At 46.8% G+C, this 24,371-nt stretch overlaps 1 protein-coding gene across 1 annotated transcript in view; it reads right to left on the bottom strand.

Annotated features, from left to right (window-relative positions):
• LOC147660747 (breast carcinoma-amplified sequence 1-like) overlaps positions 1-5,716 on the bottom strand; it is a 197,213-nt gene extending 191,497 nt beyond the window's left edge. The window contains exon 1 of the mRNA XM_086951485.1: positions 5,560-5,716. The gene's annotated coding sequence lies outside the window, so the exon portion shown is untranslated. The remainder of the gene's footprint in view (positions 1-5,559) is intronic.
• Positions 5,717-24,371: the final 18,655 nt, after the last annotated feature.

The raw sequence follows: 24,371 nt of genomic DNA, 5'->3' as shown, positions 1-24,371 counted from the left end.
TCCTCCCGGCAGGACACACCTATTCGGTATCAACAGACAGTAGCTGCAAACCACACATTTTCAAGAACACCGCTTATCCCGAGGTGGAGTAAGTTAATACTTGCCGACGCCTCAGTCACACACCTCTGGAGACTGGCGCATCCGCATTTTTGCATACGTTGTAAGAATGGAACTTTGCTGCGCCACTACTACCAGGAAACTCTTGCGTATATGCAAAATGACGAATAACCAAATATATCCGCAGTGTGAGCTCTAACTTAAATAACTCACTAAAAACAGAGGCCGGTAACAGGTTTGCCAAAGTGGCCAGAATGAGAAATTGAGCAGAAGGTTCGAGGGCGCAGAGGGGCCAGGACAGTGTGCCATATGGCCTGTGCAGTGAAGAAAGTGGGCGTCGTGGCTGAGGTTTGGATTGTAATATACACAATAATTGACATGTTCCTAATTTGAAAAGCAAACTTAAAATGGAAAATGTATGAATAACTTTCTTTTAGAGCTGTTTAAACTGTTCCGGCACGATTATAACAGCTAACAGAGGAAGAGTTGTGACCTTGATAAATAACACAGTGCCCAGCGCCAGACCCTTCCAAAAGTTGTAAACATGCCCATATGGCCGGTATTTTTTTCTGAGGCAGGGGCAAACTCTAGCCCTGTCGCATGGCACTCATGTTTTCGTTAACTGACAAAATAGAAGTTCGTACAAAACAAAACTCATCACAGACTTTTCTAATCACTTTGAAATTCAGCTTTGACTAGTTTTCTGCACCAGTGTGGGGCATTCTAGCTTCAGAAATCGCACAAGGAGACTTCCTTAAGTTTCGAGCTTAACGGACATTTTAAAAATCAGAAAGAAGAAGTCAGAGTGGCAACAGGGTTTTTAACTGAAAAACGGGTCTGATTTTTGAGTGCAATACTGACAAGACTTTAAACACTTTAGGGCCAATTCACAAAGGTCCTCTGCAGTGTGGCGGAGGCCCCGCCGTCCTAGCGCAGGCTCCGCAATGGGTAACTGCAGTAAATGTAAATTGATACCTGTATAGCGCACTACTCACCCACATGGGTCTCAAGGCGCTTGTAGGAATACCACTGTGGAACCCATCCTGGCTTTCCCTGTGAGGCATCCACGCCTGGGCCCCCCCAAGGTGGAGGCCAGGCATCCTTACCGTTGTGGGGGCCGTTGTGGAGATTAAGCAAGCTACTGCCCAGAGTTGCAGAGTGGGACTCCATGATTGGAATAGGCACTGAGGCGAAAATTATCAGGTCCGTGGAATTTTGAGCCCAACACCCACCGAGGCGGGGAATTGAACCTTGGTCCCGGGCTAGACCTCTGCATCAGGGTCTGCCGCTCTAACCATTGAGCCACACTTCTCCACTAGTACGGATCTCCTGCCAGACAAGAGTATGGAAGCCCGTTGTGAATCAGGCCCCCAGATCGGTTCATTCGCTACCAGTGGTTGCAATCATCTAAATGAACTTGGGCCGGTCCACCATCAATGTCTCACGTCCTCAGAGCAATGATTGTCAGTCTCATAATACATGTACAGCTTCAGCACTCACATTGTCTTTCTACTTATCTACCTCAGTATCAAATTCAGCATTTACGCAGCGAACATATCTCTGCTGTCAGACTTATCCAGGAAGGAGCTGAAAAGGACCATGTGTCCGGGGCCAGGAAACAACTACACTGGCTTCCAGTCCAAGAGAATGAAGTGGAGACTAGGTTGTTCCCCTTACACACGTGTCAAAAATTGAGATCCCAGCTATACCCAGGAAATACTCACTGTGTACCAACCACCAGAAAGCTCAGCGTCTCTGATCATCTTTTGACAGTTTTTCCCTGAGTTCAGCTTAGGCTCTCTCATACCAGGGCCCAAACTTTTGGAACTTCTCACCCTAGGGTTAAAGGAAATCAGCCTCCTTAACTGCCTTTGTTAAAGGGCTAAAATCCTTCCCTTTTCAGGCAGCATACATTACCCACGCCAACCGCATTAACAGTACAATTTGAGCTGCAGTTTAGCAGAAACTTGTTTTTATCTCATAAGGGCAGCTTTGGTTGACAACGATTCAGCATTTCTGAACATTCAGTCAACTTGAAGCTGCTACTTAAACAACCTGGTCACCCTGCACCCATGGTTATCTTCTGAAACCCACCCACGCACACAAATCTCTCCACGACCTGGGCCCCAAGTACCTCAACGACCGCCTGACCTTCTACACGCCCACCTGCCATCTACGCTCGACAAGCCTCGCCCTCGCCGCCGTGCCACGCATCCGAAGAGCCACCGCTGGTGGCAGATCCTTCTCCTACCTGGCGGCCAAGACATGGAACTCTCTCCCCATCCATCTCCGGCTGACCCAGGACCATCTCGCCTTCAGGAGACAACTCAAGACATGGCTGTTCGAGCAATAGCAGACCCCCTCCACAAAGCGCCTTGAGACCCTGCCGGGTGAGTAGCGCGCTATACAAGTGTTATGATTGATTGATTGATTGAACACCCCCATATGACTAATGTTCTTCTATAATGAGATCTGTTGAAGAAAGGCTGTGTCCTACTCCAGCTATAGAGCCTGAATGTGTTTACATACAGAACCAATAATATTACAAAGTTTGTTTTAACCCTAATGGGCTCTCAAAATTCAAGGCATCGTACATGCTGCAACACTCGCTGTCATGGGCCTTAAAAAATATGACAACATCATACTTAGTCTGATGGGACTCCTAGTGGCTTCTCTTGCCAGCCATACACCATGCTCAAAACCAACGGTATCATTTACAAAGCTATCATGACCGGCACCTCTGCCTATCTGGCTGATACTACCTCAGGTGGCTCTTGCCACACTTGCAGCCAGGGTGCCATCACTGGAGATGAAGAAATGCAAAAAAAGAATAAACAAGATCACACGCCTTCTCCATCTATGCACACAGGATCGAGAACAGCATCTCTGCATCAATTATTGACTCAACCCTGCTCCAATATAGGAAAGTAACTTAAGACACACCTCTTTAAAGAACACTACATCCTGACTGTGTAACAGTCCAATTTCACTCATAGAAAGCACTCCTATGCCCTTTGCCTAGCTTTGCACAACACAAATAACACATACTTATATACCACATACGTGTTCCTCCAACAAAAAATACAAACATTGCATCTAGTCCACAGGTTTCCCAATTAGAACCCAATGGTGGTTCCATTCCATAGATTGTACCAGTGCCAGGGCAATTTCGCAACAATGTTTCCAGACAACATATATCGCAGTGGCTGAGATGCTGTGTTGCATGGATATCTGTACGACCTGATGAGTGTGAGTACAATGTTTTCACTGACAGGTAGGTTCGAAACCACCATTTTGCGCCAAGTTATCAATCTACACATCTGTGGAAATCTCAGTGTAAAACTGCAGCCATGCAATTTGTCTAAGCACTGAGGACCAGCTTTTTCATTATTTGATGGAGCACCACGTGGAGAGGGCAGGAATGTGCCATATTTACTAACATATGGAGCAGTCCTGCTGTCTCACTGCGCTGGCGTACTATGTGCTGCCACCGCAGGCACCTTTGCGCAATGGTGCAACGGTGCCTGCATTGCAGGCAGGATTGTTTTGGGGCAGAAAGGGACACCTTCCTGCCCAAAAACAATCCTTAGCAAAGATATTAAAAAAATAGAGATGTTTCTACTTGTTGTGCCTCTATCAGGAAGGGGTACAATTTTGATGTGTTCACAGGCTTACTGCTCTTGGTAAATATGAGAATGAGGCAAAAAGCATTTGTGGTTGTGTGTGAACACTCACTTTTCATCCATGTAATACTTTCCCGGTGCACAGTAAGGCAGTTACTTGCGCTGCCTTGCATTACTCCAGATTTACCAAGCCACGAACAGGCGCGTAGCTCCAGGGGGGTTGTTTGGGGTGTTACACCCCCCTATAAAAATTATTTTGCAGTAACTAGTTGGGTACAAGCGCTTTCAGTCGGATAATGTTAAGTGTTTGTCGGATTTCCCCTGTGATGTTGACATGCTCACACTGACAAAAACAATCACATTCTCTCTCTTCTATGTTTTGAGTATATTGTGTACTTCCTAACAATTTGCACTCCTCACTCTTTCCACTGCCCCGTAAGCCCCCGTCAAGTCCTGCTTCTCATATAATGTGTTTTATTTAACCATTTCGATGCTATTGACGGAACCGTTCCGTCACGCCCCTCGGGTGGGCTGTGCTCATGACGGAAGGGTACCGCCGTGGCGCTGATTTCGCACCTGCGCGGCGCGTTTCATTAAGCGGGCCGGGCCGTGACGGAACCGTTCCGTCACAAGCCTAGCTCACCCGCGAGCTGTGACGGAACGGTTCTGTCACCCGCGCTGGTGAGCTGCGCGCCCCCCGCGACCGTTAGCGCTGCGGCGGAATAGCCGCTGCAGCAAAGGTGTTAACAAGATGTCCCAGAGTGATTGTTGTGAAATCTGAAGCTCACACCGCCCCCAATCATGCTGACTAAGCTACGCCCCTGGCCAAGAAGGACCATGCAAGGTGGCTTTGCGTGGCTTGGTAAATCTGCCCTAAGGATTGCGCTCCCTTGCGTCACTCTGCGCGATGAAAGGGCAACACATTCATTTGATAAATCTCGGCCCGAATGTTGGAGCAAAATTGCACAGGCGCAATCAGTAGAATCTGGAATGAGGGGACACGCCATGGAAATGTGCGCATGGCAAAATGTTTTTGGCTCATCTTAAAACAAGTGAGCAAAATATATAAGAGGTAGTATGATTGCTGGATCCGATTTTACTAAAAATCCAAAAGCACAACAAAGAAAATGGAAAAATGGTACCGCAAAATGTTTACAAAGAATCGCGCCCCAATGACAATATCAGCTGTGGTCGCAAATATGCTATTTTAGGACAACGCTGAGCTTTGTGCCACGATGAACATGTGAGCAGGCGGTGTCTTGTGTGAAATGTGTACTTGAGGCACACACCCTCCAGCACACCTTTCCATACGCACCATCTGAACTGTGTGATTTGACAAATATTAAAGGCTACGCACGGAAATGTCATGCAGTATACGTTTCTCCCATTTTGCACGGATTTGTAGGGGCTTGGTGTTACACAAAGGCATTTGGCGTTGTGCTTGCATCAAATTTCGGTGCAGAAAAAATCTTCCGCATGACTAAGGTGATTGGCACAGCTGTGTGCATCACATTTACATTGCGCGAGCACCTGCACTCATCCATAGTACATCTTGGCCGCGAAAAGCACTCCATTTGCACATTAGCACTGGTGTCGAAGCCTTTTGTACACATGCGCTGATACACGTGCATAAACCATATGTACACTAACCCCTGTCTCTTTTTCAGCTCTTGCTACGCAGACGCTTTGGATTGCTCGCCGGCTGCGCCAAACCTCTGGAAAAACTCACCCAACCTGTCCTTGAAAGCATTTTGTACACGAAACTGTTAAAATGACATTTGAATCCCTGTAAAGAGTAACATTAAAGCATTTACGACCTTACTACCACGCAGGCTACGTTCCCGGAAGAGAGGCGCTATAAGGAAGAACACGCACTTACCTTTCAGGTGTTTTCTAAGGAGGGAGAGATTCTTCCGAGAGCTGCAGCAACCCACAGGCGTTACAGCGACGAGAAGACCGAGGAGCAGTGCAGAGCGCTTTACCGGTCAGGTTCAGTCTCGGCTGGCTGGGGAATCAGTGGCACTCAGTCTGTCTGTACCTGCTGTCCAGCCAGGCACTGGGTGTTGTTCGCTAAACACTGAGGGGTGGGGCAGGGGCACGCCGGGCAGAAATTACAGCTGAAGCAGAAACACGTTCTCTTGGTGCGTTTAAACCTATCTCAGCAATGCTTACTATAAGATTTAAACAAAACAGCGAGATTGTGCCCGTTCCTGGGTTAGTCCTGTTAACTCTTTTATTTACCAAATGGACGGTTTGTCTGGCTTAAAGTGAAAACGTTCCGGGTGTTCTACTAAGTCGATTAACTTATGGAATTTGAGCGTGATATTTAATTTTAGCGTTTTACACAAATAAAGCAACGTGCACAAAACTGTAGTGAAGCATTACATTGTTTTCCCTGACAGCTCAGAACACACCAAGCAATGCAAAATTGCTCAATGTGTTTTATTGGTTTTATTCTCTGACGGTCGTTCTCTGTCATTAACAGTCATAGTTATGTTTGTGCAAAGTTTCTTTTGTGTGCTCTCTTTTTAATCGATGTCACTCTCCCTTCCTAAAGTAAATTATATAATGCTGATCTGTCTGAAACGTGACCTGTTTCCTGAAAGGGTGATAGTACAGGACATTGGTTTATTCATATGGATTACAATATTATTATATTCAATTTTTCTCCTTTCAGAAATGAGTGGTGCTGGTACAATTCAAAATTTGCAAACATTCGTGACAAGAATTTTCAATTCTATTAAGGACTAGGAGGCGAGGATTATGCTTTCTCATTTCTTTAATGAAATGCTCAGCAGCCAATCAAAAAACAAAACTACAAATCCCATGAACACTTGGGAATGACCCTAGAGGAAACACTATATAAGGTCCACACATTAGTCCTTCTTCCTCTTTCTTTGGGTAAGCAGTTCCACATCAAAAAACAATCCCAGGTAGAGTAACAGCAAAAGTTCCGAGCAAGCCGCCGAAATCCACAGGATCTTGTAACCGAAGATGGAGGCATCCGGGATCCGGGCGCAAGGAGACTGAGGAGACTCTCGAGGCAGAACAACCACATCATTTCTGGTCTGAACCTGTAAAAGATACAGAGCCGTAATATCCCAATAATGGAGAAAAGTAAAGCAATACAGGGGGGGAAAAAACCAGGAAAATTGTAACTGTAACAGTATGCAAATGTTATACAGTACATGAAAATGCAACATAGTTACAATCAGGGTGGGATAATCCTCGCCTCCTAGTCCTTAATAGAATTGAAAATTCTTGTCACGAATGTTTGCAAATTTGGAATTCTATGTCAGGACAGGAGGCTCCGATTATGCTTGTTTAAAGCTCGTCCACCACAACAGAGGCAACACTAACAATTGGTTTATAATAAAATTGTTTGAAAACAGAGTCTGAAGACCAGTCTGCAGCTTTCATGATGTCAAACAAAGTAACACCCATGGAGTAAGCTTTTGAGGCCATTGCCCCTCTAGCAGAATGTGCCCCAAACACAGAAACATCAATGCCCGCCTCGGACATGAGCCAGCGCACCCAGCGAGCTAAAGTAGCCGGTGCAACAGGACGGAAAGGCTTCTGTAAGGCGATCAACAACTGACCTTGCATGTCTGCGCGTAAAGAAGCGGTACTCACCTCGTAATCCTTCAAACACTGGACAACACAAAGATTGGGATGATCCGGAAAAGAAGGATACGTTATGGAGGAAGTGTTGGTTTTAGTCCTCCTAGAGAGAGTGAAAGTAACACCCTCGGGGGTGAAGGAGCGACCCGCCAGATCTAAAGCACGAATATCCGAAACACGTTTGCAAGAAACTAGACACAGTAACATGGTCAGTTTTGCAGACAACTGTTTACGGGATAATAAAAGATTAGAAGGCCAGGCCTCCAAGTATTTCAGGACAACCGAAACATCCCACAAAGACACATACTTTGGTGTGGGAGGTTTCGCAAGGCGAATTCCTTTCAGCAGTTTGGAAAGCAAATGATGTTCCCCAACAGGCTTACCATCAATGTGGACATGGCCTGCAGAAATGGCAGACCGAAAACTATTAACGGTCCGATATGCTAGACCGGAAGTGGCCAAGGAAGTCAAAAAATTAATGACTAGACTGATATCTGCCGAAATGGGATCAACCTCCCGTTGAACACACCAATCACTCCAGCGTTTCCAGGCTCCTCGATACCGCTTGTGGGTATTGGGAGACCAGGCGTTACTAATGAAGTTGGCAGCTTCGCTAGAAATGCCTGGGACCGACCAACGATCCCCGAGATTCGCCACGCTAGCAACTGGAGAGTGCCGGCGAGAATGAGGGGATGCGGATCTCCGAGAGGATCCTGCAACAGATTCCGCTTCAGGGGAAGAAGGAGGGGAGGTGCGCAGCACATTTCCAAGGGAACCGGGAACCACGCTTGAGCCTTCCACAAGGGAGCAATCAGAATCAGCTCCGCTCGAAATAGTTTGGTGTAAGCAAGGACTCTGGGAAGCATCATAAACGGGGGAAATGCATAGCAAAGAGTCGATGGCCACTGTTGGAGAAAAGCATCCGTGGCCAGAGCTAAGGGGTCCGGTCTCCAGCTGTAAAACTGGGGAAGCTGCGCATTGAGGCGAGAGGCAAAAAGGTCCAGGTGACACTGGCCCCAATGACGAAGAATGGCGCGGAAGACTCGAGGGTGAAGTCTCCAGTCGCTGAAATCCCGAAGATGTCGGGAGTGCCAATCCGCAACCTGATTGTTGCGGCCCGGGAGATACTCTGCAATAACCGTGATCTTCCGGTGGAGGCAAAAATGCCAAAAATCCTTGGCAATCTCCGCTAAAATCTTGGATCGTGTTCCGCCCAGTTTGTTGACATAGCGGACTGCCGACACGTTGTCCATCCGGAGAAGAATGCAACAATTCGCCTGTAGGGGGGAAAAACACCGTATCGCAAAGGAACCCGCCAGGAGTTCCAGACAATTGATATGGAGAGACAACTCCTGGGGTGACCAACGACCCCCCGTCGAAACTGACCCGCAACGGGCTCCCCAACCCCATTGACTGGCATCCGATTCGATCACCAGTTCTGGAGACGAACCGAACAGGGCTCGACCGTTCCAGGCCTCCATGTGGTCCAGCCACCATTGCATCTCCATCCGCACCTCCTCTGAAAGAGGAATTTGATCCGAGTAGCGGAGGCCTTTCCGGAGATGCTGAATCTTCAGGCGTTGCATCGCCCGGTAATGTAAAGGACCCGGAAAGATTGCCTGAATGGAGGACGCTAGAAGACCTACCACACGTGCCAACGACCTCAACGACACAGTCTGTTTGGAAATAACAGACGTCAATTCTCTCCTGATGTAACGGAGTTTCTGGTTGGGTAAGAGAAGCTGGCAAGTCAACGAATCTATCTGAAATCCCAGAAAATCGATAGACTGAGTGGGAACCAAAACCGATTTGGGAACATTGACTAGAAAACCCAGAGACTGTAAGAGAGTGATGGACCACTCCAGATGTTGCAGAAGCTTGAGAGGGCAATCCGCCATAAAAAGAATGTCGTCCAGGTATATAATCAGCCTGACCCCCCTGGAACGAAGATGTTCTACAACTGGCCTCAGCAATTTCGTGAAGCACCATGGTGCTGACGAAAGGCCGAACGGGAGAACCTGATACTCGTACCATTGATCCAGCCATTGAAACTGGAGGAATCTGCGATGGGGACTGTAAATCGGGATGGACAAATATGCATCTTTCAGGTCCAGACGGACCATCCAATCGCATTCCAGAAGGAGATCCAGCAGAAGATGGATGCCCTCCATCTTGAAGTGTCTTTAGACCACTCCGCTGTTGAAGTCTTTCAGGTTGAGAACCAGGCGAGACCCGCCTCCTTTTTTCTCGACCAGAAAGACTGAGCTGACAAAGCCCTGTGGATGGCGTACTGTTGGAACAATCGCCCCCTTGCTGAGGAGCACCTCTATTTCCTCCGACAGACAAGCCTGAGAGTGACTGGAAAAAAGCATAGGGGTCGGCAGACGGGTTTGATGTATTGGGTGATAGAACTCTATCTTGAACCCTTGAACGGTTTCTAGCACCCAAGCATCGTTGGAGATCATGCGCCAATTGTTCAGAAAATATTGCACTCTGCCCCCCAACATCACATCGCATGCTTAAATTAGGCTCACCTGTAGCTCCGGAATCTTGATATTGGCCTTGGTGGCCACCAGATCTTCCCTTGCCGTATTGACCTTTTCCTTTACGGGAAGGATAGAAATTTGCGCGGGTGGAGTAACCAGAGTCGTACTGACCACCGCGCTGCTGCGAAGAACCCCTCTGGGACTGTTGCTGCGACCCACGGCCGAACGACCGTCCCCGTTGTCGTCCGGCCTTGGTGAAAACCGGACGCATGGCCCGGCGCAAGGACGCCTGCGCTTTGTCAATCCCGCTGAAGGCGGACACAAATTTAGTCAATTCCTTGAGGAAGGGTTGTCCGAAAAGAAGGCCCTGCGCCTCCGGGCCGGCCTCAGAAGTTGCCAATTCGGCCAACTTCGGATCCAATTTAAGGAGAATGGACCTTCGCCTTTCAGCAGAAATGGCGCAGTTAACATTTCCAAACATGCACACAGCCCTCTGAGCCCATTCGATGAGTTCATCCGGATTGACAGTCACTGAAGCCTCCTTCGCCTTGAAGCCCAGATCTAGGATTTTAGAGAGGGGGCCCAACATGTCCATTAATTTATCCTGGCAAGACCGCCAGGAACGGTCGAGGCCTTTTTTAGGATCCTTAGAGTACTTTTTAAGGTAGGTCACCATCATAGGGTCCACCTCCGGAGTTTCCGCAATGTGGTCCGCAAGGTCCGGTCTCGGACACTCGGAGCGCAGTCGAGCTCGGACCGGCGCCTCAAAGGGTTGGCGAACATGCGCCTCAAGATAAGCGGCCACTGCCGGAGCGGGCAACCATGACGTGGAATTCGGATGAATAATATCCTCCGGTTCGAAATTCAAAAGTGGGGGACGCTCAGGAGCGTCAACAAAACGCTCCTTGCGGAGACGCTTCTTAGGAGGAGAAGAGTCGTGACCTGAAGAGGCCTGAGCATGGTCCGACTCCTCCATGGAATGTGACGCAGAAGTTTTGGGCTTTTCTGAAGACAAAGCCTTCGCCAGTCTTTGAAAGTCTGATTTGTGAGGGTTATGAGGTGATTTAGCGGCCTTTTGGGAAGGCGGTAACCAGCCCTGCTGAACAGCATACTCATTCAAATGACGTTTGAGAGGGTTAATAGCCCTAACCAGTGCCTTGTTCACTGAGAGTTGTACACCTTTGTCCAGTTCTTCAACCAGGTTGTACTCTAGAGAGTCATCCTCCTCTTCGTCGTAATAGCAGTCATCATCTGCGTCGTAATAATCAGCCATTGCACCAAGGTACAAAATTCAATGCCCACTAGATGACTGACCAAATATTGAGTATCAGCGATACAAATAAGGGGGAGTGATAACCCCAAAGCAGGCTAAATAGAGGTTGGAGATACCAAACTCAAGGCAAAAAATTAAAACGTGGAGGGAGATAAGCCTGCCAACAAAAAACCACTCTAGGCAGAGCCTATGCACAATAATAGTCAACCAAAACACTTTCCTGTGCTCCGGCGTAGACGGGGTCGAAAGTTCAGGGCTGTGGGCGTGAGCGCTGGTGAGAAGCGTTCTTTCACTCGACCGGCGTCAGGCGAACATCTAGAAACCACAAACAAAGCAACGCGCATGCGCGACGTTGCTGCCGCTGAAACACCGGCTCGAGAGCGCTCGCGCTCTCCCAAGAAGCCGACGACCCCTGCTCCCACTCCACCAAAGCAACCGGGCACAAAAAGCGGCCAGGCGCAGGGAGGTGAACACACGCTCCCAGGAAGACACGTCGCTAACGGACGCACAAATACCGGCACCGAAGCCGAGCAAGAGTACACAAGCGCCGCGTACAAAATTACAAGCAGCGGAATATAAGGCAAGTGTACACAACCAAAGCAGAGCAATAACAAATAAAGCAATGCAAGTAAGGTAAAGAGACTTAACTGGCTGCGGAGCAGCAAAGAAAGAGGAAGAAGGACTAATGTGTGGACCTTATATAGTGTTTCCTCTAGGGTCATTCCCAAGTGTTCATGGGATTTGTAGTTTTGTTTTTTGATTGGCTGCTGAGCATTTCATTAAAGAAATGAGAAAGCATAATCGGAGCCTCCTGTCCTGACATAGAATTATCAGAGTGTAGGTGTTGCCATTAACGTCATGTTACTGAAGTCATAGGGACTGTGAAAAGTTCAAGCATCACACAAAAAACACAAGTGCAGCAAATATGCCACACCCATTCAGATGGAGAGTGGGAAGCAGGGGGTGTAGCTTGGTAAGTAAGATTGTGGGGATGTAAGCTTCAGATTTCCTAACATTCATACTTGGCATATAATGTTAAAATTCATTACACGACAAGCAGGGCGCACAATAGGGGCTTCAGGGGCAGTGAAAAAGGAGAGGATTGAGGATTGGTAGGGGTACTAAGTGGCAAAAATACATTGGGGGATATTCTCAAGAACGTGTGATAACCATTGCAAAAGTAACAACGCTACTTTCAACATCACAGTCTATCGTGGGAAAACTACGCTGTGTTAACTAAGTATTCACAAAACGGTAGGAACTCTGTAACAGCACTGCTGATAGCGTATGTTCTCTGGTTTTTAATTGCGCCATTTTTTAAAGGATACTTCGTTTTAAAATACTGCTTTGTGCTAGGGATTGCTTTTGTGTCACTCACCTCACTGCCTGCACCCCGGTCCGTCACGGCAAGTGCCGATTGTAAAGAGGGAAAATCACAGGGCTTTCCACGAACCCTCACTTCCTGTAACACCCGCTTCCGGCAGGTGAGCGGGTTAGTTGTTTTGGACTCCCAGCCCATAAAGACGGCTTCCTCCTACGCGGACTCAGCAGCGGTAGGAACTCTGTAACAGCTCTGCTGATAGCGTATGTTCTCTGGTTCTTAATTGCACCATTTTTAAAGGATACTTCGTTTTAAAATACTGCTTTGTGCTAGGGATTGCTTTTGTGTCACTTACCTCACTGCCCGCACCCCAGTTCGTCACGGCAAGTGCCGATTTTACGGAGGGTGAATCACAGGGTTTTCCACGCACCCTCACTTCCTGTAACACCCGCTTCCGGCAGGTGAGCGGGCTAGTTGTTTTGGACACCCAGCCCATAAAGATGGGTTCCTCCTACGCGGACTCAGCAGCTGTAGGAACTCTGTAACAGCGCTGCTGATAGCGTATGTATTCTGGTTCTTAATTGCGCCATTTTTTAAAGGATACTCCGTTTTAAAATACTGCTTTGTGCTAGGGATTGCCTTTGTGTCACTCACCTCACTGCCCACAACCCGGTCCGTCACGGCAAGTGCAGATTGTACGAAGGGTGAATCACAGGGCTTTCCACGCACCCTCACTTCCTGTAACACCAGCTTCCGGCAGGTGAGCGGGTTAGTTGTTTTGGACTCTCAGCTCATATAAACCAATGCCAGAGTGAATGCACAGCGGACGCGCTCAGTGGGCGTGCTGCTTGCGTGCCAAAGGTGCGCCAAAGGCAAACCCGTCTGCGCCCGTCCGGGACCGAAACGCGACCAGCGCCAGTCACGCTGTCTGTTTCGACCTCACAACCCGGCCCAGTACAGCTTGGTCTATTGAACAACTAAAGTCATTGAGGCCTAAAAGATGTGGGAATCCGTCCCACCTTGAACTTGGTGTTGATTCCCTGGAGGGCTGCAAATTTTGCTCCTTCAGCTTTAATACAGCAAGTGATAAGGGAATAGCAGCGGATTCAGAATACATCTACAAAGCTTGCCTAGTCAATTGTAGATCTTTCCTTAACATACGGAAGACATTTGGCTTACCCTTGTTAAGGAGCATTAGGATATAATGTTCCTAACCTAGACCTGGTTAAGGGACAATAACAACCCGGATATATCCTTGGCAATTCCACTGGGATATAGGATAGCTACTCTTACAGAGAAAACAATAGACTGGGAGGGGGAATTGTGATAATACTAAGGGAGGACTGGACTGTCACTCACAAAAAAGTAGAGGGTGTGGGGTCGATTGAGGCCTTTTTGTACTGTATTACATTTACACCCACTTCATCCTTTATCGGATTACTAGTGTATAGACCACCAGATTTATCAGCAGTACACATTTCTGATTTATTTCACATCATTGCAGATCTATCTCCGAAATACACCAATCTTATGGTACTTGGGGACTTCAATGTCCATATGGACAATGAAAAGTGCCCCCTCGCCGCCAAACTAAAAGATACTCTCCAGGGGCTAAACTTAACTCAAAAAGTAACATCACCCACACATAAGGCTGGACACATATTAGAATAAGACAATAAAATTTAGAAAAAGGGGGTCCTAGGGAGAGTTTAAAGACCTCAAGCACGGTTATGATCCCCAAAACTGACAGTATACTACTACAAAATAACTGTGGGTCTAACACTTAGAAAATAACTCATCTGTTCGTCCCAACCTGCTGAGTTGTGTATTCTACACAGTGTATATAGCCTACACCAAGACTCTCATCCGTGCGAAAAGATTCCCATCAGTTACACAAACTATGCCGCCCTTTTGTCATCATTTGGGTCAGCTGCACAGAGCTGGGAGTCCTCGTCGCAGACAACAACACAGTTTGCTTCGTGTGGTGTCTAACCAGCTGTAAAAACAGGACTCTATCTGTGTGTATGACAAAAGGGCGGCATCTTTTCGCACGTTGGGACGAACAGATGAGTTATTTTCTAAGTGTAAGACCCACAGTTATTTTGTAGTAGTATATGGACACATATTAGACCTTATCTTTACTAATGACCGATCTTTAGAAGTCAAAGTACCCCTCCAGCTAACATGGTCAGACCATCAACATATACCTTTCATCCTGACCCGCACTTCTAGCTCTAAACAGGGGGTCCTCACTTATGAGACCAGAAGGAACTGGAATAAACTAGAAGTAAAATTACTAGAAGTAGAACTATTAAACACCTCTCCGGAGCTAACAGGTGACCTTAGCCTGGATTCTTCCATCTTTCTCCATTGGGTGTCATCAGCACTCAACAAGATTGTTCCTAAAAAGCCAGTAAAGTGCGCTAGGAAGGAACCTTCTGCTCCATGGTTCTCCACAGAACTTCAGACATGTAAAAGTGCCTGTAAAAAACTTGAGCGTACATGGAGAAAACACTACGATATTGCAGCAAAAAATACACGCTGACGACACCCAGCTGGTGTTTTCTTTTAAGTAGCACACGGGGCAACCTTCTCCAACTTCAGGCAGTGTCTGCTCACTTGTTTTAAAACACGGTTCTGTAAATATTGAAGCACTGAATGTATTTGTAAACTTTATTAATAGGACGCTGTACTGACACTGATATGGATTTTTTATGGATTTTTAATTTGCATAGGTACATTTGGAATATACATCATGGCTTCCTGATGAAGGCTAAAAGCCGAAACGCGCGTAGCAATTACCGATTACCTCTAGCCATGTTCTCAGACCAATACTAAGCTATTTTGTATTTTTGCACCTCTTTTGATTTATTTATCTATTGTATAAACATTTTAAATGTACTGTGACCTAAAGAAAAATATTATAAACTGCACAGTAAGAGATTCACAGTTGAATCTGAAAATAATGAATGTGTACAATATTATGGATTTATAAATTATATAAGGATTTTTTTTTTCAAGATTATTGTTAAATAAAATAAATCTACTTTTTCTACTATGCACACTGTCAATCCATAGACATTACTTTTTGAAGTCAGTCCATGTCCATATGAAATCCATGTTCCTAATTTCCTGTTCTTCTAAATAGTGTCTGCTCAATATTGCATCTTGGATGACAGACAACTGCCTGAAGTTAGACACTGATAAAACAGAGATGCTATTCTTTAATCAGGTACAACCGCCAAGATCAGAACTATGGTGGCCTGTGGAGCTCAATCCCCCCCAGAACCTGCTCAGGTAGCAAAAAACCTGGGCTTTAAATTTGATTCTGCACTCTCAGGCAAAACACAGGTTAATCATGTCTCCTCTCAATGTTTCTGGAAACTAAAAACTCTTCGTAGGTTCCTACATTTTCTTCGTATGGATAGCAAGAAGACAGTGGTTCATGCTTTGATCACCTCACAATTAGACTATGCCAACAGTCTGTATTTGGGTCTTTCTGCATATTTAATGAGGAAACTTCAGATCATCCAAAATTCAGCCGCAAGGTTGATCAGGAACGTCTCACTTCGCCATCACATCTCCCCTCACCTGTGGAGCCTTACCTGGCTTCCAGTAAAGAAAAAAATAGAGTTTAAAGCACTAACCATAGCACGTAGGGCTCTAAAAGAGAGAGGTCCCAACTACCTCAAAGCAAGAGTACAGAAATATACCCAGACTAGATCCCTTAGATCCAACCATCAGGAACTATTATTAGTTCCTCGCTATAAAAAAGCACGAATCGGTGGATGCTTGTTTTCATTAAAAATAGCTGCACTCTGGAACACCATACCAATACACATCAGGAAAGCCAAAACAGAGAGACTGTTTAGGAAAACTTTAAAAACCTGACTATTTAGCCTTCCATGAATTTCCTAGCTTTCTTCATCCTGCTGCTCCTAGATCAGGAACACCCACATTGGGTGTAGCTGTGCGTTTTATAAGTGGTAATAATAACAATAATAATAATAATAATAATAATAATAATAATAATAATAATAATAATAATAATAATAATTAAATAACATGGAGGCACCATGCGATAGACCCCCGACAATGCGTCAAATGTGCGCGATAAAGTCAATGTGACGCTGCAAAAATGCGAAACACGAATGCAAAAAACTTGTGATGAGGCCAATCGCGATACAAAAGCAGTGAAAACCAGCGACATGTCTGCAAATCCCACGCATATGGCAGGAAAATGCACTATAAACACAACAAAAATAACACACCAATAATAATCCAAAGTGCGTAGCAACATGGATGTATCTGGATCGCGTCCAGAGGCTAACGCGAACCCCACAAGCCCCACAGACCACCAGCAAGGAACAACGGAATCGGGGAAGGCCAAGGAGAAGAGAGAGAGGAAGACGGTGTGCAGTCAGCAGGCAAATCAGATCAGGGTCACGGAGGTGACAGAACACTACCAACAACTGAACCACAATTTGAATACTAGTCGGAGTGTAGAGGAGGACTATGGAGGAGGCCAAGAAGCGTTGTCGTGATGTGAAAACAAAACCAAGGACAAACCCGCTGCCAACAGAAAGGCAGCAACAGCGACTGGAAGTGGGAGTCCTGCGCCACAGGAGGGGCTGAAAAAATTGGTGGCCACAGACATCAGTGTGAAGACGGTGCAAGGAGCTGGGAGTCCGGACACAGCTCGAGAGGACCTGACACAACATCAACAGGGCGAGTAAAGACCAGGGACTGGGGTTACGGGGGAGATAGGCAAAATGGCACACATGCACAACGATGTGTAGCACACCACACAGCCACAATGACCCTGGATTATGTCCCTGATCCCCGTGGCACATGCAGCATGCACACACAGCAAGAACAGCACATCCACATTGTCAAAAATGTGGTACAATGGGCAACCCCAACACTACAGAACAGAGGACACAACTGGCTCCGCACAATCGCAGAAACAGGCCAACTACATCTAACAGAGCAGGAAACTGTGAGATGGGAAGGTACGTGTACCACCACACATCCGTCATGTAGTCCAAATATCCACTATCCAGCATCAAAATCCAGCACCTCCCAAACAGTCGCAATTTACATTGGCATACATCCTGCATGCAAACAAGAACAATGCACCAACATCCATGTCAACACAATGTCAACATGCGTCTCCCCTTCAAATTGCAGAGAGACAAACAACACCTCAAGCAGAGCATACCAGACAACTCATCAGTGATGCCGGAGCAGACCACCACACCTTCGACAGTGACGCCCTACAACAGCTCGTGGACATCCCAGGCAACCCACCACCAGGGCAGCCAAGCTACATAGAGGAGAACCCAGCCCCTGCACAGACCACACAGCAGGAAGCACCCGCAGGCATGGCTGGCTCACAACATTTCACCAAGCCACACATGCCATTCCAATGCCAGGTGTCAGAATGCCAAAAGGAGGTGGCCGAACAGGTGCTGGTGGGGTCCAAAGCCATGGAAGACCAACTAGATCACATATATGGGTGTCTAGTACCCTTCAGGGACCACCTATACTCCACAAAGGAGACCCACACTGCACCAGAGACATATGTATATGCACATTTCCAGTACAGAACCACGCCCAAAGGCACGCAATTATCAGTCACACACCCACGTTGGCTCAGCATACAACGGCCCAGTCCACTCCTCTTACGTATTGAGTGGGTGACGACAAAGCTACATGTCCAAGCTCTAACCCGATGCCTGCGTTGACATGTCTGCGGCCGCTGTGCACAGCACAATGTAATGTCGTAGGGCCCAGGGCCCTCATGCATACAACATGACCACAGGGACACACGCAGATAGTATGTGGAACTGGCTACCGGCAAGTGCACCCGGCCCCTTTATTAGCAGGGCCAAATGTACAGGGACGCCTGTGCTGGATGTGTGTCGGGTGAGTGTAAGCCAGTTCTCATGGAATGTTTGGTGCTGACAAAAACTTGAACAGTGAACACTATTAAAATGGAAACTGAAAACACCAGAATAACAGAGTCAACTGCTGAGCAACATGGAGGTAGCCGGAGCAAGTACAGAGGTCACCCAATATGCAAACAGAAGTGTCAGTGAGTTGCAGTGCACTGAGGTTGGGGCACTAGAGCTGAGCGGGCTCATGTGATGAAAATGTCTTGTATTGTGTCCCTTTGGGATTTACCTGATGCAGCTGCAGTGGGCTGTGTTACATCTGCATCATCTCCCACATCATCGTCCCAGGTCTCCCACACTTCCTGAGGTGACATTGCTTCGCAACCTCTCCACAGCACAAAACTCTATCAGTAACGGTCCATGGGTTGCGGTGCAGTGAGTGAGTGGCACCTGGAGTGCTGAGTAAGGTATCAGGTAGATGATGGCACCCACGACTGGTGAGAGCAACTCCATTAGTCTGCCAGTCCCAATGTTTCGACTCTGGCAGATGGCGGTTAGAGATAGTCCTGGCGATGTGGCATGTGCCTCCTGCGGTGATGCAATGTCCAGGCCGGTCAGGACTCGATTGGATGTGTGAACCCTGTTGGACCGCAGTTGAGGCCAGAGGCAGGGGACAGCACAGGGCCTCAGACACATGGCATTGACGACCCCAAGGCCATTGTCTCAGAGCCATCCAATATTCAATCATACAGGGTCCCTGACTTGAGCTGCACAGAGTTAGTAGCCCCGGATGCTCGGTAGCAGGCACAGGCACACCACCACGAGACGGTGACTTGCATTCCACTGAGGTAGGGCTACGTGGACTGAGCGTGTCCTCAACGATGTCCAAGGGGAATGTGGCATAGAATCAAGGGGGACAGTGGAAGGTATCCTCCAGGCATGCTGCAGAGGGCAGTAGTCATATGAAAGTAGCAAATGAAGGAGTGGAATGCTACAGCCTCATTTACACCACCAATTTGATATCAGCTACATGAGGATGAAGATCACCCCCCAGTCAATTGACTCAGATGCCACCAAAGTACTGCCAGAGAGTGTCCATGAAGGTCGGGGAACAGACTTAGTGGCACCGGGTCTGAGAGGGGATGCAGTCTGCGATGATGCCGGTACAATGATATGAACTCCGCCATTGCTAAATCAAGACTCAGTCCCAACTGTGTGATCTACTCGACCGCAGTGTAGACCGGAGGTAGCGATAAGCAGTGGCCCATAGCCACGTGTCGTTGGCTCATGATGCACAGAGTTAGTGACACCAGGGCAGTTGTTGGTAGTGTTCGATCACCTCCATAACGATGATCCTTGTTTCCTCCTGACTGCAACACATCATCCTCTTACGCCTCTCCTTGCGTGCAATGATATGTACTTTGCCTTTGAAAAATCGCTACTCAGTTCCAATAAAGTGACCTACTCGAGCACAGCGTAGGCCGAGGGCAGTAGTCTGCATGGGTCCACAGACATGTGTGGTTCTAATGCTATGCACAGACTTGGTGGCACCTCATCGAAGGTAGTATAGTTATAAACTCAGCCATAATTAATGTTCTCTGTCATGGTGTAATCAAGACTCAGTTCCAAATGTGTGACCTACTAGTCCACTGTGTCTGCCAGTGGAGTAAGTCAATGAGAAAGGAGTACAACGGGCCCGTGTTACGGAGGCCGTGATGGTCTGGAGGTGGACCGGCACGTGGTGGGCCCTCTTCAACATACGCCGGTGTCGGCACGTGGGCATTGAGGCCTGGGTGCTCAGGGGTGGGCAAGACTGGTTTGGGGAGCAGCGTCCCGGGGTGCAGCAGGCGCACAGGATCGCAGGCAACCCTGCTCATGGCGACTGCATCTGCCTCGTGGGTGAGAGATGCTGCCCTGGCAGAGACGTTGGGCATTCTGGAAGAGGACCACGCCCAGAGTTACGTGTCTTTTATTCACACTCCTATGCCCGCCTGGCGTAAGCCGGGCCAGCCTACTCCTCCCACGCTTACTGGGGGGGACGTAACAAGCTACATTTCCACGATTTTCCCCACTGGCTGGGGTGACATGGTTGGGTCCACTGTCCACTACACTCCAAACACCAGCGGTGTGTCGACATGGATATGTGTGTGGTCTGCATACTGCAGTCTGGCCAGCACATCCACGCCAAACTTGGCATTGTGTACATTCTCATTCATCGGTCACTTGCCTTCCTTTGCACGTGCCTGGTCCCCACCTCTTCCTACATTCTGCTATTGTGTGGCTGAGGTGCCATGCCGTTGATGGCTAAGGTACATGGCTGGCCTTGGTTCCCACAGTAAGTTATGTTGTCATGTTTGGTGGGTGTGCATGTTATTAGGCATGCTGTATGTGAGCTTGTGATATGTGCATTCCCAGTGTTGTGAGTTGCATGATTGTGGAGTTGAGGTGTGTGGTGTGTTCATTTGTTTTTTGCCAATGAGCAGTTCATTTCCGTGGGTGCCATGCTGGTAGCGGTGGTTGTTGATGGACTTTCGAAAGATGTAGGGATCATGCACATTGCCTGGGTGGTTGGCGATGACGTTGGTGGAGAATCCCTGTTGGGGCTCCGAGCTGCATGATCGTTGGCTCCATGACATCTGTTGTTCTGGTGTGGCTCTGGGCTGGGCTCCCTTTTGTGGTGCAGGCTACCATCCGACTTTGCACCAGGTCAGAGCAGGTGATTGGGGCAATAGATTTATCACCACTTTGGCTGCAATTAACTAGGCGATAAGTCCTTGAGAATGTGCTCCATTATTTTGTGAAATACCAAACATTGTTGAAGTCTTTACAAACAGAAGGAGGGAGTGTGGGCATGTATGTCTCTGTGTGCAAAACGTCTTGGTGAAAGCCGACAGACACCTCACCATACTCAACTGAAAGCACCTGCACCAAACTATTTATCACAAAATATATTTATTAGGGGGGTGTAACACCCCCCCTAAATCTACGCTCCTGGCGATACTGGTAGTAAGGGTGTGATATGTAGCCAGTGGTGTGATTTGGACCACTGGTGTGGTTATAAATAGTCATTTACAGATGTTACATTTTCTGTTAAAATTGCCACGGAATTTACATGGACATGCAGTTTATATGTATAATTAATCAGCTCACAAATGATAATGTAAGGAAATTGTGAACTGCAAATATTCATCATTTATCACCAAGTAGTGTCTTGATTTTTTTTTATCTCATTAAAACATGTGTTTTTACTACACTTCGGAATTACATCCTTTCTTATGGCAGATATATTTTGAAATATGTGTATAGTTCATTTGCAGGTATTTAAACGTTATTGCGTGTTATAAAAACACTGACATCCTACAGCCTTTCCTTTCACTTCATGTACTCCCACAAGATTCTCACCTCAGTCACTATTAGGAAATCCTCTGACTTCCCTGTCAGATAAATTTATGTAAACACCAGTTTCCAAATAAGCAGCATTTTTTCAGAAGACATGGCCTGATAGTTGACCCATGTCTTTGAATGCATAACAATTGTGACACCATAGACACAACTTTTAAAGTCATCTTTATTTCTCATTCAGCTTTTGAGCTCCAGCATAGTTATTTATAGGGGTGTTGGAGCACCCCACACTCCTATTTTCAGTGCGGATGTCAGAAATAAGGTACTCATTCCTATGACTGTCCTGGGGAATAAAATTCCTCCTGGGGTATTACCAATCCCAGAGGGTTACATTTTTGTCTTGTAGCTCTTTTACATCCCGTTTCTAAGTTCCACTGCTCAAAATAGAGTGTAACATGGTAAAACAGCATGTTTTGTTGCAAACGACTTGGCGAATGTCTTGAAAATAAAGTACCTTTTCTTGGGAGCCAATAAAATGTGTCCAGATGTTCTACAATGGAGAAGCAAATTAAGAATTCAAAGATAAGCTTACCACTATATTTCAGATGCATTGATTTTTAATTTTTAATGTTTGTTAATTGCTTCATTACCTCATCAACGTCGCTCCCTGTCCCAGTCATTTGTACCGGAAGGACACTTAAATTAATCCTTCACCTGGAATATACATCCAGAAGGTGTCTTAATATATTCAAAAAACACCACCAGTATATGGTCCACAGTTGTGTTTATATTTATACGTATATGTTTTTTTGAGAAGGATCAATACACAACATATAAAAGGTTAACATACAACATGCATATACACCAAATCCAATATACATAAACAATCACAAATATATCTGTACACAAATATATACAATTCCTATTTAACCTAACTACTATTACGAATGCAAAACAAGATTTTTTGGAACACAATAATTATCTTTTGCAATCCGTATCAAAGACGATAGCCCCTCTATATAGGCACAAAAAGAGAGAATATCCATAAACCCTCTTCAATCATTAGGCTGTGTTGCACAGTTCCTTTCTGTACTTAATTCAAATTTTTTGGGGGTTCTCCAAAATGTGGTGTCAACACGTTTCAGCATGTTTAGTTAGGGCCTCATCATCACTGAGGTAAGAGGAAGCCTTTACTTATTCCAGCTTGCTTAGTGACCCATAAATGACCAATGGTAAACCACCACAGTGGTCCCAGGAGGAATATAATTTTTACGGTACCATCACAACTTGCCATTTGTGTTCCCTGGAGGGAGCCTCACGTGACATGGAGGTATCAGGCCACTCTCTATGATCAAATTTCCAGTATCGACATCGTAAATATAACTTCAATCACCACGTGTACGAAGAGTTGTCTGCGGCCGAACTGCTCTTGCAATCAGCATCAACACCTGCAGGGATTTTGAAGTATGTTTGAAAGTAATATTATGGTGTTTTTATTACGAGGCTATAGAGCAGTGGTCAAAATGTATTTAAAAAGTAAGGGAATTGTGAAGCAGTGCATGGGCGTCCGCAGGGGGGGGGGGGGCAAGGAGGGGCGCTTGCCCCCCCTGGAGCGTCCCTCCTTGCTCCCCCCCCCCTGCCAGGGCTGGCTCTAGGGCGGTGCGACCGGTGCGACCGGTGCGACCGGTGCTGGCTTCCTTGGGGTGGTGTTTACAACTTAATTATGATTTTAAAAGCACCTTCTGCACGTTCCTTTCCTCCTGCAATTAACAGGCCTCACAAAAATGTCAAGATAAGTCCTGTGATTAATGTTCTTTCTGGCCAGAGATCAGAGTTTTGTGTAGTTGAGGTTTTTGACTTATGTGAAGGTAGTACAGAGGGTTAATGTGCCTACTGCAAAGAACGTGTTCCAAGTAGATTACAGAGTGCATTTAATGTAAATAGATCAGCAGGTTACTGCTTTTAAAAGAGCCATCCTTTTGTTACTTGCAATTTATAACTTAAAGTCCTAATATAGAATAGTGAGGTATTAACTTTCATCATAGAAGTGCATACACTCTGCTAAGTATAGAACATTGATTAATGTTACTGATGCTCATCTATTGGAAGGTGGTTGTACTGGGCAAAGGCAGTCTTTATTTCGCGTTTATCGATCTAAGGACTGCCTTCGACCTAGTGCCTCGGGACCGCTTGTAGGGGGTACTACTCGATCTGGGGATTCCTGCATACATTTTGTCCCTATTGGTGAAGTTGCACGATGGGAACTATGCCCAGGTGAGGTGGGGGACTCAGGGCCAGAAGACAGCCAAAATCCCAGTGGAAAGGGGCGTCCGTCAGGGGTGCCTCCTTGCCCCCACCCTGTTCTCTTTATATGTGAACGGGGTGGTGGAGCATCTTTTAAATCAACCATCTGACGCCCCCTCCTTGGCGGGAAAAAAAATACCTACGCTCCTTTTCGCTGACGACACCCTGCTCATCTCAAAGTCCCCGATGGGCCTACAGAGCCTCCTAGACAATTTTCAATCTTTTTGTAACAGCAGGGGCCTCAAAATGAATACTGATAAAACTAAGTATCTAGTGTTGAACCACCCCAGGAAGCTTGGTCGCCCTCCCTCTTTAAACCTTGTCTCCAGAAATTGCTGCTGGGTCACAAAAGGGTTGTGGGGGCATTGATCAAATAGCAACGCTCTTCCTCATTTAGGCCTATAGCCCCAGTCCTAGATATTTATAGAGCTTGGGGAGTTAGTGCAG

This window comes from Lissotriton vulgaris, unplaced genomic scaffold (assembly GCF_964263255.1).
Source record: "Lissotriton vulgaris unplaced genomic scaffold, aLisVul1.2 SCAFFOLD_843, whole genome shotgun sequence".
Taxonomy (NCBI): Eukaryota; Metazoa; Chordata; class Amphibia; order Caudata; family Salamandridae; genus Lissotriton; species Lissotriton vulgaris.
Note: the sequence above shows the minus strand (reverse complement) of the source record. Positions and strands in the feature narration are given on the sequence as shown.